This window comes from Hypanus sabinus, chromosome X2 (genome assembly GCF_030144855.1).
Source record: "Hypanus sabinus isolate sHypSab1 chromosome X2, sHypSab1.hap1, whole genome shotgun sequence".
NCBI lineage: Eukaryota > Metazoa > Chordata > Chondrichthyes > Myliobatiformes > Dasyatidae > Hypanus > Hypanus sabinus.
This window is the reverse complement of record NC_082739.1, coordinates 40,545,220-40,561,612: the sequence shown is the minus strand read 5'-3', so window position 1 is coordinate 40,561,612 and position 16,393 is coordinate 40,545,220.

Sequence of the window (16,393 nt, the reverse complement as noted above, 5' to 3'; positions counted from 1 at the left end):
ACACTAAACTGCACTGAAAGTCATTATAACAGTGGACAATCTTGTTCTTCACCTTATCACAAACATTCCCTTTGTTCTCTCCACCCTCTCTTTCTTTGCTACTTATTTTCTCAATTTTTAAGCTCCAATGATGGGTCACTGGCTTGAAATGTTGACTGTTACTCCCTCCATAGATGCTGCCTGACCTGCTGAACACTCTCAACCTTCCAGGTTTATGCTTGTGCTACAGTCTGGCTTTTTATCTTTGTTAGTGGCACAGAGGCACAGATTGTAGAATGACTGCCTCACTGCTATAATGGCCTAGGTTCAATTTAATGTTGTCTGTGAGGTGGTTGCATGCTCTCTCTCTTACCATGTGAGTTTCCTCCCACATCCAAAAGACACATTAATTCACCACTGTCAAGCCCCCTCACAGTGGGAGAATCTGGAGGGAGCTGATGAGTATTGTAAATTGTCCCATCATTAAGCCAGGGTTAAATAATAAGGTTGCTGGATGGCTGGACGGTGCGACTCAAAGATCCAGACAGGCTTACTCCACGTTGTATCTCAATAAATAAAAAAAAACGTCATAGGGGAAATAAGTGGCAGGTTAGGATTCCTCTGTGAGTTGATACAGTATCATTGAGGTTTAATGGCCTTCTACAATGTGTGGCAGGACATATATGTTATCTTGACTTTGATTTTGTTGGACTAAGTGGCCTAATTCTGCTTCTATGTCTTATGGTCTATGGTCTTGATTTTGGTGCAATCATAACCATTCACAAGTGCTAGAAATCATCAGTCATTCTTGTTGCAATGTGATTAAGTAACAACTGGCTTTTATAATCTACAAAGTTTGGGCCTTGTAATGTTACTCAGTCAAGGTATCTGAAGATGATGGATCCAGACCATGATCATTAACTCTGCTTCACTTTCCACAGATGCAGATTGATCTGCTGAGTATTTCCAAGAATCTGTCTATTTTGTATTTCCCTCTTGACCTGGATCACTTCAGTCTCTGACCTACATGAGGACAGCATCAGTAAAACTACTATCTCACAGCTCCGGTGAAACTGGGTTCAACCCCAACCTCAGCTGCTGACTGTGTGGTGTTTGGATGATCTTTGTGATGGCATGGATTTCCTCCAGATGCTCTGCTTCCCTCCCATATTCCAAACGAGTGCGGGTTGCTAGCTTACTTGGCCACAGTTAATTGTCCATAGTGTGTAGGTGAATGGTGGAATATGAGGGGGTTAATGGGAATGTAGAGAGAATAGAAACATGGGATTAGTGGTAGATGATCAGATCAGACTTTGTGGACCAAAGGACCTGTTTCCATGCTGTGTGACTTTTTGACTGTGTGACTTTTTGACATTACTCTGGACCTGAGTCTTACTAATGTGCTCACTAAAGCAGATGTAAAATATCTGGTGTGGATATTTTATGCCGAGGGATGATATTGATCATGTCTCTGAGACACATGGCCATATAGTGAAACTGTTTATCTTCCTTCACTGAGTATCTGGCTGCAAACCTATTCTGAGAGCAGAAGCCTCCCTCTCTCAGAAGTGCATTGAGTGAGTGTGTCCAATCCAGTATCATTGCCTGCGTTCTCTGACAAGAAAGTGGTGAACTATACCTTCATCCCACATTATTGGCAAGACATGCAGTGTGTGGTTTATCTTCAGCCAATTGTGAGAGATTAGTAACACGGAGAAGAGAAAATCCAGAGAGTTTGTGGTTCACTGTATTGAGTCATTTACCCACTCAGTGTAATGCACATCTTTTCAATGTGCAAGGATTAACACTCCAGAACTTGAGGAGAAGAAATTGGATGGTGCTGAATTCTCTGTGGTATGAGATTCTATTTTTCTGTTAGCTTGTGATTCTATGAATGTAGCTTACTTAATATGCTACCAGCACAATCAAAAATCTCTCCTTAAAATGTAAGTAACACAATCTTATACTTCCACCTGCTCTGACGCTTTTGTTCCAACAGCAGTGGTAGTCCAAATATGTTAACAGTGGAAATGTTAACAAAAGCAGTGGGTGAATAATAAGATCGCATCTTCTCACTTTCATGTTGGTCCTTTGTTTCCAGAAAGCTAGCAAATATCGAGATGAAGGATATATAATTCCAATCCAAAGAATACACAATACAACGTATGAACATTTTGTTGGTAATTATTTCCTAGTGCAGAAGTAGAAGTCCAAGAAGGTCTGGGTTTTCTTTTACAACATTTCACTCTTAGTATCTTCTCATCCTTGAGGACCTGATAATAGCTTATTCTGAAGGAACCTTTACATTACTGTATTTGTTTTCAACATCAACACCTCATATTCATCAATAAATCCCAATTTATTTGTCAAAAATACTATTCTTCAGCATAAATCTAGCAGTTAATTCCCTACCCTCATCAAATAGGCATTCCTTTATTCCCTCTGTCCCAATGTCTACCTTCCCGTGTTATCTGTGTTTCCCAGAGTTGACCTAGTCTCTAGCACTACCTCAATTTGTCGAACCTTTTATGACAAAGTCAACATAGATAGAAAAGACATTATTGATATTCTTGCTGTTTGCATTCTTGTCAAAGGAAACAAAAACACTAAAGATTAACTCCTTGGGTGCTTGTCTTTGAATTTTAAAGTAGTTTCTTGTTTCAGAAAGTATCATGGAAATTTTTGCAGCAAAGGTTTATTGTTGATTTTGATTTTTTTTCTCTAATTAGTACATGCTTTGACTCAATACTAGTTTCTCTGTCCATTGTTCCAGGACCTTTCTTTGGTGACACTCTCTCTGAAATGGAAACTCAGGAGACTACAAATGCAGATCAGTCCAGATGAATGGTCTCAACCCAAAATATTGACTGTCCATTTCCCTCCACAGATGCTGCCTGGCCTGTTGAGTTCCTCCAACAGCTTGCTTTTGACTCCAGATTCCAACATCTGCAGTCTCTTGCATCTCCATTTCAGAGTGTCACCCACAGTTTGTTTCTCACTCCTTTTGAAATCATTGACTCCTGTCAGCAATCTTAATATTTTCCATTAGCAGCTTCTGAATGACTATACTCTTATCCAACAAGGGCTTTACTAACATCAATAATGAGGATGACATTGGAATGAGGAAAATGGTTCATTTTAAAATTATTATTTACTCAGGCATTGCTGGCAAGAATAATATTCAATCACTCATAAGGGTGTTGGCAAGTTGCCTTATTGAACTCCTTCTGTCCCTGTGATGATCTTGGGAAGTTCTCTGTCACTGACCCATTAATATCCAGTATTTTCAACTCAGAATGATGCACCATCATTGGGTAAATTAGATGATGAATTTCCATACCTCTAATGCTTTTGGATTTCTGATGATAGAGTGTACATGTTTTAGAGATAAACAGTATTTGAAAAAGTCCAAGGCGACTGAGAGTTCTAAGTAGTGAAAGTCTCTCAGTGCTTCCTCTCTATTTCTGAGGGCTCCAAGATCACTGATAAGGCCTATATGGGATCGACAGGAAGTTCTTGGGAGCTTAACATAAGACATAGGAGCAGAATCTGGCCATTTGGCCCATCGTGTTTGCTCCACCATTCAATCATGGATAATTTTTTTATCCTTCTCCTGGTGTCTCCCCTTAACACTTGATGCCCTTACTAATCAAGAACCTATCAACCTCCACTTAAAGTGTACCCAATAATTTGGCCTCCACAGCCATCTGTGTCAATGAACTCCATAGATTTACCACCTTCTGACTAAAGAAATTCTTCCTCATCTCTGTTCTAAAGGAATGTCCTTGTGTTCTGAGGCTGCTTCCACTGGTTCTAGACTCACCCACTACAGCAAACATCCTCTATACATCCACTCTACCGCTCTATATTTGATTAGTTTCAACATTTTGTAAGTTTCGTTCTTCAAAATTCCAGCAACTACAGACCCAGAGCCATCAAATGCTCCTCCTACATTAACTCTTTTCATTCTCAGGATATCTCTCGTGAACCTCCTCTGGACCCTCTCTACTGCCAGAAAATCCTTTGTTAGATAAGGAGCCCAGAACTGCTCACCATGCTCAAGATTTCAGGAACAGTTTCTCCCCATCTGCCATCAGATTTCTGAATGAGCAATGGACCCATGAACACTAACTCACTGGTTTTACGTGCTCTCCTTTGCCCTACATACCAGATTTATTTTATATATATATATATATTTCTTATTGTAATATATGATGATGATGATGATGATTATTATTATTATTGTTGTTGTTATTATTATTATTATGGATTCCAATGTACTGCTGCCACAAAACAACAAATTCCATGACATATGCCAATGATATTAAACCTGATTCTGATTCTGAATTCATACATTGCTTGCTGCAGTGTCACAGCTAGTACACACTGCTCCAGTGACCATAGTTCAGTTCCGACCTCCAGTGCTGCCTGCGCAGAGTTTGCACATTCTCCCTGTGACCACATGGGTTTCCTCAGAGTACTGCAGTACCCTCCCACATGCCAAACACATACAGGTCGGCAGGTGAATTGGACACTGTAAATTACCCTCAGTGTAGGTGAGTGGAAGAATCTGTGGGTGGGGTGGGAAGGAGTTGATAAGAACGTAGGGAGAATAAAATAGGATTAGTATAGGAAAAGTGTAAGTGCGTATTTCACAGCCAGTGTGGATTCGGTTGTCCAAAGGACCTAACCCTATACTACAGAAAATATGTAAACCTAAAGGGGCAGCTATTGGCTGTGGCTGAGGAGGAAGGACAGAAATTTGGGGATTGACTGACCTTATTGGAAGCTGCAGGGGATGGCAGGAAGATGTCCCTGTCACTGCCCTGCCACCAGGCGATGTACCAGGGCCAAGGGAGCGGTGACCCCAGCTGATGACCCTGCAGCTGATCTCAGAGCACTGTTGGAGGTGCAAAGCCAGGCAGGAAATAACATCTTCCTGTAAATATTCTTTCCATCATATTATATGGAAGTTAATCCCTTTACCTGTATCATCAATGGGGAAATTATAAATATATCATTCTGCTATCAATCTACCAAATTACATGTCTTGTGAACTGCAGCATACTTCTTTAAAGAGGTGAAAATGGATGGTAATTGTGAAGGCAAAGTCAGCCTTTCATAGATTCAAATCGCTTTATAGATTGCACGAGTGAGATTGAGACAAATTAGAGTGAAAGCTAAAATATTCTGTAGGAGTTTCAGTTCAGTAGGTAACTCAATAACACATTACAGACCAAGCCATATGTCTCTACTGCTAAAAGTTTCCACCACCAAGGAGAGTCTGAACAAATTGGTTTAAGAAGGGTGCCACAGTAGTGTAGTGGGTTAGAATAACGCTATTACAGTTCGGATCTCCAGCACTGTCTGTGAAAAGTTTATACATCCTTCCTGTGGGTGCACGGGTTTTCTCCCACACTTTGAAGACGTATCAGTTAGTAGGTTAATTGGTCATTGTAAATTGTCCTGTGATTAGACAAGGGTTAAATAGGTGGGTTGCTGGGTAGTGTGGCTGGTTGAGCCAAAAGTACCTGTTTTATACTGGAGTTCCACGCTGTATCTCTTTAAATAAATAATTCTTTGGCCCTACAGGAAGGAGGTATAGGAGAAGGTTTGTGTTAATAAGGGAGAGAAGGGAGAAGGTTCAAACATCAGAGGTGCAGAGGCACTTAGGAGTAATTGTGCAAGACTCCCTGAAGGTCTGTGGTGAACAAGGGGTTAACATACAGGGAGCATTTTGCAGCTTTGGGCCTGTACTCACTGGAATTTAGAAGAATTTGAGGGGGATCTCAAATTTGCCAAGTGTTGAAAGGACTAGATAGGGTGGATGTGGAGAGGATGTTTCCTATGGTGGGGGAGTTCAGAACTTTTGTAGAAGGCACAGCCTCAAAGTTGAGAGGTGACCCTTTAGAACAGAGGTAAGATGCAATTTTTTTTTAGCCAGAGAGTAGTGAATTTGTGGAATGCTCTGCCACAGATTGCAGTGGAGGCCAAGTCCATGGGTATTTTTAAGCCGAAGCTGATGGTTTCCTGATCAGTCAGGGCATCAAATGATATGGTGAAAAGGCAGGTGAATGGGGTGAGTGCGATCTGAGATCAGCCATGATGGAATGGCAGAGCAGACTTCATGGGCTAAAAGGCCTAATTTTGCTCTTATGTCTTATGGTTTTATGGAGTATTCTAATGAGTCCAGAACTTGCATTTCAAAGACAATTCACTAGTTTAAGTTCCATGACGGAAGGCTAAATATTTAGGTCTGTACTCTTTGGAGTTTAGAAGAATGAGGGTGACCTTATTGAGACAGATAAGATTGTGAAGGGTTATCACTGGATAGAAATTCAAATGTTGGTATTCATGGGAGAGTCTCAAATGAGAGAACATGGTTACAACATTAGGGGCTGTCATTTAAAACAGTGCTGTGTTAAAATTTATTTTCAGAGAGGTTGCTGAATCTCTGAATTCTCTGCTCCAGAAGATAGAGGGGATGGATCTTTAGAAATATTTAAGGTGACGGTAGATAAACTTCCAGAACATCATGGAATTGGCTCGGAAGTGGAGCTGAGGCTCGTGGAGATCAGCCATGATCATACTAAGTGGGGAGAAGGCTAGAGTGGTCTATTTTTGCTGCAATACCTTTGTGCTCTTGTCTTCTCCTGTGATGTATTCACACAGATATTGGAGATGAAGACTCAATAAGGAAACTAAGAAACAAACTTTGAACATAAACTAACATAACATAGCTGTTGGGCAGCCAGTAAGATGATAAAACTTAAAAGACTGAAGCCAAAACCTTGTGTTTATTTTGTTTACAGTTACTCTACTGTGTATTTACTAGACATTACTGTTATCTTAATTATATGAAATAAACTTAGTGTAATAAAATGAGACAAGCTGGACACTCTTTAAGGTTTACTGTCACTAAGATCAACATATTCAAAATTAAAAATTTGATGCATTTTTGTTTTAGTTTTAAAGGCTAAGGCAATGGTCTTGCTTTCTTGAGAAAGAACAGAATTATTTGTTTCCCCAAGATCAGGACAAACACTCAGTGGCCACTTTATTAGGTACACCTGTACACCTCAATAGGTTCAATTTAATGTCAGAGAAATGTATACACCCTGAAATTCTTCTTCTTCGCAAACATCCATGAAAACAGAGGAGTGCCCCAAAGAATGAATGACAGTTAAATGTTAGAACCCTGAAGCCCCCCTCAGCTCCACCTCCAACGCACAATCAGCAGCAAGGCAACAAACAACTCCCCCCACCAGCAAAAAAGCATCGGCACCCCCCACCAAGCACTCAAGCATGCAGCAAAGCATCAGACTTGCAGTACCCCAAAGACTGCACATTCACTGGTAATTCAACATACCACAGGCTCTCTCTCGCTCTCTCTCTCCTTAATAAGGGAAAAAGAGGTGTCCCCATTTCACAGCAAGAGGGGAGACATAACAAAACAACTCATCAACTTATGGTGTTGCATCACTTTTTCCAAGTTCTGTGCCCAAAGATCTTGGGTCTCTGGGCACACAGCCAGCAGCACTGCTTTCGATCTTCTGTCTCCCACAACACCTCAGTTTTCTGCGGTGGCACCAACCTTGAATCCACCCGCCTCCAGAGCCACGAAAATCCAACACCCTGAAGGTGCACTTGTCTTTCAGGACACCTACTTGGCATAACATAAAATGGCTGGTCGTCAGGCCCTGAAAGTGGGTCCTGTTCTTGCAAGGAGCCAAAGTCAGCATGTAGCTCTAGGTCAGGGTCTTCAAAAGAACCCTGAAAAAGAAGAAAAATATATTAAAGATAGAAATAGAGCTGCTTCCGAAGATGCAAGCAAAGGAGTCGCCATTAGGCACTATCATCCTGAGTTTATTAATGCAAATATCTAATCAGCCAGTCATGTGGCAGAAATTCAAAATTCAAAACTCTGAAGTGGAAAGGGCCTTGGGAGTCCTTGTGCAGAATTCCCTAAAGGTTAATTTGCAGGTTGAGTTGGTGCTGAGGAAGGGAAATGCAATATTAGCATTCTTTTCCAGATGACTGGAATATAAAACGGAGGATGTAATGCTAAGGCTTTATAAGGCACTGGTGAGGCCTCACCTGGAGTATTGTCAACAGTTTGGGGTCCCTTACTTAAGAAAGAATGTGGTAATATTGGAGAGGATTCAGAGGATGTTCAAGCGAATGATTTTGGGAATGAAAAGCTTATTGTATGAAGAGTAATTGATGATCTGGGCTTTTTCTAGCTGGAATTTAGAAGAATGAAGGAGGATCTCATTTGAAATCTATTGAATGTTGAAAGGCCTAGTTAGAGTGGACATGGAGAGGATGTTCCCTGTGATGGAGGAGTCTAGGGCCAAAAGGTACAGCTTCAGAATATAGGGATGTCATTTTATAACAGAGATAAGGAGGAAATTCTTTTGCTAGAGGGTGGTGAACCTGTGGAATTTATTGCCACAAGCAACTGTAGAGAGCAGGTCATTCAGTATTGTTAAGGCAGAGGCTGATGGGTTCTTGATTAGTTAGGGCATGAAAGGTTACAGGAAGACGGTAGGAGAATGGATTTGAGAGGGAAATGGATCAGCTATGATGAAATGGTGGAGCACAGCTGATGAGCCGAATGGCCTAACTCTGCTCCAATATCTTATGGTCTTATGGTCTTAAGAGCATCTCTGAACACACAACACGCTGAATCTTGAAAGTGGATAGGTTATAACAGCAGGTGACCTAATAAAGTGGCCACTAAGTGTATTTTCTGACACACTAATTGAGATCCAATTTTAGCAAAACCAAAGGGAGGTTTTGAAAGATTTCATGCCAACTCACATAATATTGGCAGATATTGTGAAGGTACTGTAGTAGGGTTTGAAAATTAATCACTTGATTTGGAATAAAGCAGCTGAGTGAAATAGTTCATTCCACAAGCATTTACCGGTTTAGAATAATCCATGATAATGACAAAAATAGTGTATTACATTTCACCTGGTACTTCTAACACTGCAAGTCTGCAATAACTATAATAACTCATGGGATTTAATATACATAATAGAGATACAGACAACCAAAAGTGTTGTACCACAGGGATTGGTGCCTGGTCCGCTTTTCTTTATCACTTGTACTAGCGATTTAGGTGATCATGTGGTAAACAGAATCAGCAAATTTGCAGATGCTATGAACTTTGCGGGCATTGTGTACAGCAAGGAAGGCTCAAAGCTTGCAGCATTATCTGGATTAGCTGGAGAAATGGGGTGAAAAATTGGCAGATGGAATTTAATGCAAACAATTATGAGATGTTGCACTTTGGGAAGACAAGCCAGGGTAAGACTTACACAGTGAATAGTAGGGCTCTGTGGTGTCCTATACAACAAAGGGACCTGGGACTGGAGATCCATAGTTCGTTGAAAATAGCATCACAGTTCAAAAGGGTTGTAAAGAAAGCTTTTGGCACATTGACATTCATAAAGCCAGGCATTGCATACAGGAGTTGGGATTTTATGTTTAAGTTATACAAGATGTTGTGGTGAGACAGAATTTGCAACATTGTGTGCTGTTCTGGTCAACTACTTCAAGAAAAATATCAACAAGCTTGAAAGAGTGCAGAAAAAATTAAAAGGATGTTGCTGGGTCTTGAGAACCAGTTACAGGGAAAGGTTAGAATTGAATTGTCTGCAGTGCAAGAAAGTAAGGAGAGATCTTACAGAGGTACAAAATTATGAGAGGTATAGATAGAGTGAATGCAAGCAGGCCTTTTTCGTTGAGTGAGATTAGAACAAGAGGTCATAGGTTTAGGGTGAAAGATGAAATGTTTAAGGTGAATCTGAGGGGGGATCTGCTTCACTTAGTGGGTGCTGCGAGTATGAAATGAGCTGCCAGAAGTGGTAGGTGCGGGTTCAATTTTAGCATTTAAGAGAAGTTTGGATAGATGCCTGGATGGGAGGGGTGTGGAAGGATGTGCTCTGGGTGAAGGAAGATGAGACTAGGCAGAGGATCAAGTCAGCATGGATGGGATAGATGGGCCAAAGGGCCTGCTTCTGTACAGTAGTATTGCATGACTCAAAGGCTGTCCAGACTGCAATAGTGTACTGATACTTTAATTGACGCACTGATACTTCCATGCTTAATTGGGAGAAAATGCTTTTAATTAGGGTATATATTTTCCTTCTATTTGCTTGCACTCCACACCCTCGGATATATGGATGAAAATTAACAAATGCTTTAGATATTCTAGCAGCTTTAAATTTAACATGGGCATCTTGACCTTCCTGAACCCTGCCATTGAAAGCAGAATGAGAACACAAGGGAGACTGAGGACATTGATTAAGACACCATGCCTTATCTGAGTTCATCACAAAGGCCCATCTGTTGCATGTCATTTTGTCAGAGGCCTAATAATGAATTTAAAAGAATATCTTCCTGATGAAAGTATTAGCAGAAATAGACAAAAGGCGAAACAGGGCAAACCATTAAAGCAGAAGGTAAAGAATATTCATCCTGTTACATTGGATTAAAGAGATAACAATAATGGTGTCTTTGAAGTTGTTGATAATCATTGACTACAATGTAATTCTCAATTAATTAATCAGACATTGATATGGATGAAGAGACATGATCAAAGAGCTCTAAAATGATGGGAAACTCTGCTCTGCAATAAATCGTACAACTATATGTAATCCATTTACAAAGGGAAAATATAACCCTGAGTCCAGTCTGTGAGATCTAAAGTTGTTCTGCCTGAAACTCTCACTCTGAATAATTGACTTTCTTGCCAAATACAATAAAGTTTTTCAATTGATAAAGGTCCTAGAGCATTTCTTCATTAAGCACGAGAACGACAACATGGAAGTAAGCTAGCTGACTATGTTGAAGCAAGTATTAATTTCTTTCCATTATGTTATTCAGTAGTGAGGAAGGTAAATGCAATGTTGGCATTCATTTCAAGTAAACTAGAATATAAGAGCAAGGATGTAATGGTAAGACTCTATAAAGCACTGACGAGGCCTTACTTGGAGTATTCTGAGCAGTCTTGGGCCCTTTACCTAAGAAGGGTGCAGACATTGGAGAGGGTTCAAAGGAAGTTAACAAAAATGATTCCAGGATTGAATGGCTTGTCACATGAAGAGTGTTGATAACTCTGAGCCTTACTCACTGGAATTCAGATGAATGAGGGGTGACCTATTGAATGGCGAAAAGCCTTGATAGAGTGGACGTGGAGAGGATGTTTACTATGGTGGGGGAGTCTAAGACCAGAGGACACAGCCTCAGAATAGAGGGGCATCTTTTTAGAATGGAGATGAGGAGGAATTTCTTTAGTCAGAGATTGGTGAATCTGTGGATTTTGTTGCCACAGGTGGCTGTGGAAGCCAAGCAATCGGGTATATTTAAGGCGGAGGTTGATAGATTTTTGATTCGTCAGAGCATGAAGGAATACAGAGAGAAGCCAGGAGATTGGGGCTGAGAGGGAAATGGATCAGTCATGATACAATGGTGGAGCAAACTCAATGGGCTAATTGGCCTAATTCTGCTCCTATATCTTATGATCTTATTTATCTTATTATATTTTATACACATAATCATTGTGGGCAGATAATGATGATGACTTCCTACAAAGCAAAGCCTAACATCATAAATTGCTGTGATGCTTCACTCCCAGATGAACTCAAAGCCTTTTATGAAAACTTTGAAAGGGAGAGAAAACCTACACCTGTGTGAATCCCTGCAGCATCTGATGATCCTTGTGATCTCTGTCTCGGAGGACGATGTCAAAACATATTTCATGAGGGCAAACCCTCACCAGGCATCAGGCCCCGATGGTGTACTTGGAAGGACACTGCAAATCTATGCCAAACAGCTGGCAGGTGTGTTCATGGACATCGTCAATCTCTCACTTCTGCAGTCAGATTTCCCCACCTGCCTTCAAAAGTGCATCAAACATGCCACTGCCCAAGAAGAGAAGGGGGAGCTGGCGCAACGACTGTTGCCCAGTGGCACTCACATCCACTGCGATGAAGTGATTTGAGATGTTGGTTAAGGCTAGAGTTAACTCTTGCCTAAGCAAGGATCAGGACGCACTGCAATTTGCCTACTGCCACAATAGGTCTACACGGGATACAATCTCACCATCTCTCCACTCGGCCTTGGACCATTTGGACAAGAGCAATCCTTAAGTCAGGCTGCAGTTTATTGATTACAGGTCCACATTCAACACCTACATCCCCTCTGTATCGATAAAGAACCTTCAAAACCTGGGCCTCTGTGCTTCCCTCTGCAACTGGACTTTGACTTCCTTATCAGGAGACCACAGTCAGTGTGGATTGGAAATAATATCTCCTACTTCCTGACAATCAACAGCACTGTACCTCAATGTGATGAGTGCTCAAGCACCATCTCAAGTCAAGTCAAGACAAGTCAAGTCACTTTTATTGTCATTTTGACCATAACTGCTGGTACAGTACATAGTAAAAACGAGACAACATTTTTTCAGGACCATGGTGTTACATGACACAGTACAAAAACTAGACTTAACTACGTAAAAAACAACACAGAAAAAAAACTACACTAGACTACAGACCTACCCAGGACTGCATAAAGTACACAAAACAGTGCAGGCATTACAATAAATAATAAACAAGACAATAGGGCAGTAAGGTTTCAGTCCAGGCTCTGGGTATTGAGGAGTCTGATAGCTTGGGGGAAGAAACTGTTACATAGTCTGGTCGTTACAGCCCGAATGCTTCGATGCCTTTTCCCAGATGGCAGGAGGGAGAAAGGTTTGTATGAGGGGTGCGTGGGGTCCTTCATAATGCTGGTTTGATTTGTGTTTGCAGCGCGTAGTGTAAATGTCCGTAAATATCTATAAATATGCTGAAGACACAACAGTTTTTGGCAGAATTTCAGGTGGTGACAAAGATGTGTACAAGAGTGATCAACTGTTTGAGTGATGTTGCAACAACAACCTTGTGTCAACATCAATAAGACAGAGGAATTAATTGTAGACTTCATGAAGAGGATGTCAAGGGAACACACACCAATCTTTATTGAGGGGTCAGCAGTGGAAAGGGTGAGCAGTTAACAGATCCAAGGTCTATCCTGGGCCCAACATATTGATGCAATTACAAAGAAGGCATGACTGTGGCTATATTTCATTAGGAGTTTGAGGAGATTCGGTATGTCACCAAAGACTTTAGCAAATTTCTATAGGTGTACCGCAGAAAGTATTCCAACCGGTTTCATCACCATCTGGTATGGAGGTGCCACTGCTGCAGAAAGCTGTAAACTCAGCCAGCTCCATCATGGGCACTAGCATTGAGGTCATCTTCAAAAGGCGATGCCTCAAAAAGGCGGCATCCATCATTAAGGACCCACCACCACCCTGGGCATGACCCCTTCTCATTGCTACCATTGGGGAGGAGGCACAGGAGCCTGAAGACACACACTCAATGTTTTAGGAACAGCTTCTTCCGTTCCTCCTTCAAATTTCTGAACGGACAATGAATCAGAATCAGGTTTATTATCACCGACATGTGATGTGAAATTTGTTAACTTAGCAGCAGCAGTTCAAAGTAATACATAATCGAGCAGAAAGATAAATAATAATAATAACAATAATAATACATGAAATAAAACATAATAATAAATAAACAAGTAAATCGATTGTGTATATTGAATAAATTATTAAATAATATGCAAAAACAGAAATGGAGTGGAGTGTGGCCTCCGTTGGTTGTGGTCGACCATGGGTAGTCACCGGGAGTGGCCTCTCCAGGACCCAAGCCAGGGCAGAGCTGATATGGAGATCCGTCTGTTGCCCATGCAGCGGGACCCCCCTCTCCAAGCTGATGGCAGGTCCAAAGGAACGATGAAAGTCGATACGGTTTGGCGCCAGCAGCATCGCAGGAGTTGCCGTGCCGGTGCTGGGTACAGCAGTCAGCCGCCTTCGGGACTCCGACTCCGGATTTTTCCTTAGGGTTTACTCCCAAAGCCTTTCCCGTGACCAGGTATGGCCACAAGGCAGCGGAGGTTTGAAATCGGAGTTTCCCCTCTCCTAGATGCGCTACCATCCGTGGTTAACAAGCTCCATTTGCCTGCAGCCATTGGTTTTAAGGCGCCAGTGGCCCGCCTTTGCCCCTTCTCCTGTCAGTAAGAACAGCTCCGCCGGGCATAAGAACTATGCCACACGTGAAGGCCAGGAGTTGGACTTGGTTGTCAGAGGCTGTTTGAGACACACGCCATGAAGAGCATTTGTTTAGCAGTGGGAGCTGGTGGTAGTGGGGATAAACAGAAATCCTCTATATTAAAACAAATCAAGTTGTGTCCAAAGCTTCAAAGTGCATTCAGGAATCGGATGGCAGAGGAGAAGAAGCTGTTCCTGAATCACTGAGTGTGTGCCTTCAGGTTTCTGTATCTCCTACCTGATGGTAACAGTGAGAAAAGGGCATGCCCTGGGTGCTGGACATCATTAATGATGGACGCTGCCTTTCTGAGATACCGCTCCCCAAAGATGTCCTGGATACTTTGCAGGCCAGCGCCCATGGTGGAGCTGACTAGATTTACAACCTTCTGCAGTTTCTATCTGTCCTGTGCAGTAGCCCCTCTAGACCAAACAGTGATGCAGCTTGTCAGAATGCTCTCCATGATACAACTATAGAAGTTTTTGAGTGTATTTGTTGCCATGCCAAATCTCTTCAAAGTCCTAATAAAGTATAGCCGCTGTCTTACCTTCTTTATAACTACATCGATTTGTTCGGACCCGGTTAGATCCTCAAAGATCTTGACACCCAGGAACTTGAAACTACTCACTCTTTCCACTTCTGATCCCTCTATGAGGATTGGTACGTGTTCCTTTGTCTTGCCCTTCCTGGAGTCCACAATCAGCTCTTTCATCTTACTGACATTGAGTGCCAGGTTGTTGCTGTGGCACCATTACACCAATTGGCATATCCCACTCCTGTATGCGCTCTTGACACCACCTAAGATTCTACCAACAATGATTGTATCATCAGCAAATTTATAGATGGTATTTGAGCTATGCCTAGCCACACAGTCATGTGTATATAGAGAGTAGAGCAGTAGGCTAAGAACACACCCCTGAGGTTAATCATCAGCGAAGAGGATATATTATCACCAATCTGCACAGACTGTGGTCTTCCAGTTAGGAAATCAAGGATCCAATTACAGAGGGAGGTACAGAGGCCCAGGTTCTGCAACTTCTCAATCAGGATTGTGGGAATGATAGACTCACATACACTACCTCAGTATTACTTTGATCTCTTTTTCCACTACTTATATATTTTTATATATACATACTGTAATTTATAGATTCTGATTCTGATTCACATGTTGTGAAATTTGTTGTTTTGTGGCAGCAGTTCAGAGCAAGACATAAAACAAGTTACAATAATAAGTAAAATAAATAAATAGTGCAAAAGAGGAATAATGAGTTCATGGATTGTTCAGAAATCTGATGGCGGAAGGGAAGAAGCTGTTATCAAAACATGGAATTTGTCTCTTCGGAGTCATGTACCTCCTCCCTGAAGGCAGAAATGAAAAAAAGGCATTTCCCAGATGGCGAGGGTCCTTAATGATAGATGTTAAAGACACCGCCTTTTGAAGATGTCCTTGATGGTGGGGACGTTTGTGTCCATCATGAAGCTGGTTAATTCTACAACTCCCTGCAGTGTCTTTCAACCCTGTGTTTAAGATCCTCCATGCCAGGCAGTCAGGACGCTCTCTCAAGTACACCTGTTGGAATACATACAAATGCAAGTTTTATAGATTGGTTGAAGGTGTGCATTCACAAGAGTGCAAATGCTTCCCAATGGCCAATCTAGCAGGATTAAGTGGTCAAATTCATACAGGCAAATGCATAGTCCACATTATGCCTGTAACTGGGGACTTGCCAAGTTGGCAATCAATTACCTATTATGTAGCATTGTGGGTAAATGTAAATAGTTTCTTGATTTGGACCACCTACAGTTAGTCACCTATTCAAAAACTCCAGTATCACAAAGATTACAAATTTCACCAGCACTGTTGTTTTCTCTGTAGACAAGTGTTAGAGATCTGGCTGGGAGCACGAGTAAACAAAGAGAACGCTACAGCTTTTTAAAGGCCTGTAGGATTTGACTGATCACTTTTCACCGAAGAATATTAATTCCCCTGTGGTCTTGGGAGCTTGGAGATGAATATACTGAAGCTGGCTTTGAGCATGAACACGAAGCAGAGGAAAGCCAGCAGGAGTTTTACAAATGGAAGGAACACATCTTCTGATCTCCACCGCAGACATACAAGTGCAAGTTTTTTAGACAGGGTGCTGAAGTGTTTGCACAAAAGTTGAACAACCTTCCACTCTGCTACTTTGTCAGAATTTCTAATTGGCTGATCACATTTATGCAGTCAAACCATGAATCCATTTTAAGCA